Raw genomic sequence first — 4177 nt, 5'->3', positions numbered from 1 at the left:
CTGAACTATAAGCAGACATTTCTAACTGTATAAATGTGACCCCAGCCTGTCTGCAGGCCATCTTTCTCCTCAGAAAGGTTAGGCCTGGGGGGAGGAGGGAAGCCAGTTCATTAGGGTTGTCTTTCTGAGGGTCATCACCAAGGCTTTCTACGAGCAATTAAAAAATATTTTGGGGGGCCGGCCTGTGGCTCACTCGGGAGAGTGCGGTGATGATAACACCAAGGCCCCGGGTTCAGATCCCGTATAGGGATGGCCAGTTCGCTCACTGGCTGAGTGTGGTGCTGAGAACACCAAGTCAAGGGTTAAGATCCCCTTACCGGTCATCTTTAAAAAAAAAAAAAATTTGGGTGGAAAGTCACTTTTTAATAACCCAAGAAGTATCTCTTTCAGGTACACAACTCTGTGCACAGCCTGTTTCTCAACGTTTGGAAATCCTTTAACAGTTTATGGAAGGCCACCCTTTAAACCAATCCAAGAGCTCCTTTCTCCATAACCTGATTTTAGAGGTGTTTCATTATCTCTAATTACTCGGGGTAAATGGTGATTACTCAGTGTTTTAATCATCAGTTTGGGCAGCAGTTACTCTAAACTCAGGGAAGCCCAGACTCCCATGGGTATTTTTGGAAGGTACGGAGACTAGTCGGTGCATGCTTTCTAGTACCTCTGCACGTGGTCCCCAGGTAAGCCCCGGCCACTTCCCAGAGCTGGAGGCAGCGGCGTCCCAGGCCCGGCAGCAGCTGCGGGCTCGGGCGCTGCCCGCGCTTCCGGGACCCAGGCCTGCGAGGCGAGGCCCGGCGGCTGGATGGGAGGATGTGGGCGGGGCTCCCATCCCCAGCAGAGGAGGAGGGAAGAAGGGAGGGGCTGCCGGGGAAGAGGAGGAGGAAGGAAAGAAAGAAAGAGAGGGAGGGAAAGAGGTGATGCGAGAGGGCAGAGGAGGAGGGAGGGAGGGAACGAGCGCGGAGCCCGGCCCGGAAGCTAGGTGAGTTCGGCATCTGAGCCGAGGGCCGGGAGCCGGAGACGCCGCTGCTGCTCGGGCTGAGTACCTCGCCTCGCTCCCTGATGGGATTCCCGTCCGAGCCGTCTCGAGCTTGCAGCGCCCCAGTCCCCGGCCCTCGTCCAGGTTCACTGCAGCCGTTCAGAGGTCCCCAGGAGCTGCTGCTGGCGAGCCCGCTACTGCAGGGACCTATGGTGAGCAAGGCTACCTGGCGAGGGGCGCCAGGCACAGGGGCGGAGGCGCATCTTTCGGGGAAGAAGCTGGGGACTCAGGCTGTGGCCGAGGCAAAAGGTGGCCTAGTTTGTTTTTTTTTTGTTTGTTTCTCTCCCAGTGGTGGTGGTAGAGGTGGGGATGCTGGCGCCGAAAGACACTTCCATGTCTGTGCTCAACCCAGGCCACCTTTTCCATCCGGTGACTCCGGGCGACTTACACCTTTACAAGCAGGGCAGGAGAGGCGGGAAGAAGAGAAGCCCTTGGTAGGAGGTCCTTAGGAAAGACTGTGGGGTCTTGAGCAGAACGCGTTGCCCGTAGGCTTGCGGTTGCGATCCCTGACGGAAAGGTCCGGGAAAGGAAGGAGAGAACCGGCTCTGTGGTCCGGAGAGAGTGAGGGGGCTGAGGGACCGCGAGGTGGGTAGAGGACACCTATGCGGAGCTGGTTCTGCAGTAGGCAGCGCAGTCTTCCTGTCCTCTGGAGCGCGCGCCGCCCGAGGGGCTTCGTGGAGGAGAGTGTCACCCGACCTGGCCCCCAGCTGGCTGGGCGCCCCTGAGAGCTTGCGAACTTCAGCTGCAGAACGCCTCGTCTCCACGAATATTTTCGTGGACCTGCGGCACCCAAGCAGCCTCCCCTCTATCATTTCACGGTGTCGGGTGCGTGGGGACGATCCCAGGATGCCAGGGGCTCCTGGGACGCGTCTTTCTGCGGTGTCGTGTCCTACGGGGAATCGCTGGCCCTACGCACGGTGGACCCGCGTCCCTTCCTGGCCCTGCTGGCCCGGAACCGGAGAGGATTCGCGGGTCCCTGGCCCCTGCAGCCCTTCCCTGCGGGAGTTGGACCCAGGGCCTCGGACGCTTGTCTTGGTGGACGGTTTGCTAGGATCGCGTTATATGAGTTCAAGGTTTTGTGAGGCGTTAAAACTCCCAAAGACACATACTTGGTAAACTGAGGCTACATCTAAGCAAACTTCGGCGTTGGGGGGAAGACTTGGGCAGGGAAGTGAAGGACAACGCCACGAGTTGCATTCCCCCCACCCCTCCCCCACCCCCGAGAAAAAGCTTTGGAGATGAAAGTTCTTTGGGGCTTTTATCTTTTTAATTAAAAAATTTGGGAAGAACAACGTGATTAGAGACGAATCCTAGTGAACCCTTAACTGAAACACCACTCCTTTCCCCATCCGCTCGGTTTTAGCGCAAAAGGCGCTCCCGCCGCCGCCCTGGGAGATTCCTAGGGGTCGAGGATTGTCCGGGGATCCCGGGCGCCCGCCCCTTCCAATGTCCTTTCGCCCCGCGGTCACCGGCCCGTCTCCGTCTGCTTTTCCCACTGCTGGAGCTCCCCTCACGGGGTTTTTTGAGGGCTCCTGGCTTCTCAAAAAAGAAAAAGAAACATTTGCTCTCCCCAGCCCTTTCACAGTCCGTACCAGCGCTGGCGTGGGACCTGGGAAGGCGAAATCCGCTCAAAAAGCTGCGCGACTCTCGCCGGGTGCGGAAGGTCGCGCAGGGGCGCCCGCAGTCTCCCCACCCCAAACCGCGGGGTCTGGCGGCGCCCGGCAGCCACGGCTGCTGGGGGAGAGGGGCTGAGCTACTCGATCCTTTACTCCTCTTCCTGAAAGGCTTCCCGCAAGTGCCCCCAAGAAGAAAACCAAATTTGTGGGGGAGATTGTGGCGGGCAACTCGAGACCTGAAGCTTCGAAGCGACCCAAGGCAGGAACAGGGAACAGACTCAGGAAAGGGACACCGTGTGGCGTGGGCTTTGGGGAGGGAGTTGTGCAGGTCCAGCCCCTGGGGGCGACCCGGCGCCTCGGCCCTGGCTGAACACAGAATTGCGCCGGGTCAGGTTTTCGAACAGACCTTTGCGCTGAGCAGCCCACGCACGCGGCATCCTCGGATAGAATCAGGACATCCCAGTAATAGCTTGAGTTCTGGGGTAGTAAAATTCTTCAAGGAATATTTGCTGCGACTCTGCAGCTGGTGCAAAAGACGGAGGGGGTTGGGGAAGGAAGTGGCGGGGGGAGGAGTGTAGTGGTTTAAAAAATAAGCGGCGGGGGGTGGGGGGGGGAGGACGCGAGAAGGGGGGAGACGCAGACCCAGAGGTCGAACGCAGGCCGAAAGCTGTTCACGGTTTTCTAGACTCCAGGGAACTTGGTGGGATTTCCTTTCTGCGCCGGGTCAGGAGTCGTAAAACCTCGGCGACATTAAGACCTGAAAAACGTGATGCACCCTTTCTGCGGCGACGCCTCTTCTGAATTTGCCCGGAGCCCAAAGCCCCGGCGTCTGCCCTCCGCCTTGAATGGCCCTGCCGACCGGTTTCTTTGGGGATCTGCTTTGCTCAGGAGAGACACAGCGGCCGACACGGTGCGGGGATTCTCCGTAATGAAACCGGAGAAATTACTCTAGCAGCCGCTCCCTCTCACTTTCCCACACCGATCACCCCCTAACACCCCCGTGGCCCCGACCCCTTGCGTGACGAGGTCAGCGGCTTTTGGCTGGGAGCGAAATCGGCTGCCCTGCGGGTCTGAGCGCTCGCAGGCGTTCATCAGGGGGTAACTGGCTGTTTTTGGAAGCAGTATTTGGCCTCGCGGAGACCCTGGGAAGGAAGTGGCGGGGTGCGCTTATGTGTTTCCGTGTGCAGGGTCCCTCAGCGCTTTCCTTTTTAAATGCCTCTCGGGGTGAGGCATCGGGCAGCTAAGACTCCGCCGCCCCCGCTCCCGGCCGGACTAGAGCCTGGTTCGAGCTGCAAGGCGCAGCGTCCGCAGTGCGCCCCAGATGCCCGGCTTCAGGCCGCTGGCGCAAGGGACCGTGCCGACGCACCACGCGCCGCAGGTAGAGGCAAGAACCGGGTCCTCCGTGCGCTGCGCCACAGCCCGAGATGCACGCCAGAGTCCGGACACCGGCTGAGGGCTCCGCCGAGCGCCGCCGGGAGCTCCTCCCGGACCGCTGAGGCTCGGGCGGCGGGCGCCGAGGTTGGCC

At 60.0% G+C, this 4177-nt stretch overlaps 1 protein-coding gene across 1 annotated transcript in view; it reads left to right on the top strand.

The window, feature by feature from the left end:
• Nucleotides 1-839: 839 nt before the first annotated feature.
• The window catches only part of BMP4 (bone morphogenetic protein 4), an 8607-nt gene continuing 5269 nt past the window's right edge, over nt 840-4177 (top strand). Inside the window, exon 1 of the mRNA XM_008570118.1 lies at nt 840-1188. The gene's annotated coding sequence lies outside the window, so the exon portion shown is untranslated. The remainder of the gene's footprint in view (nt 1189-4177) is intronic.

This window comes from Galeopterus variegatus, unplaced genomic scaffold (genome assembly GCF_000696425.1).
Source record: "Galeopterus variegatus unplaced genomic scaffold, G_variegatus-3.0.2 Scaffold570, whole genome shotgun sequence".
Taxonomy (NCBI): domain Eukaryota; kingdom Metazoa; phylum Chordata; class Mammalia; order Dermoptera; family Cynocephalidae; genus Galeopterus; species Galeopterus variegatus.
This window is presented reverse-complemented; position numbering and strand designations above follow the sequence as displayed.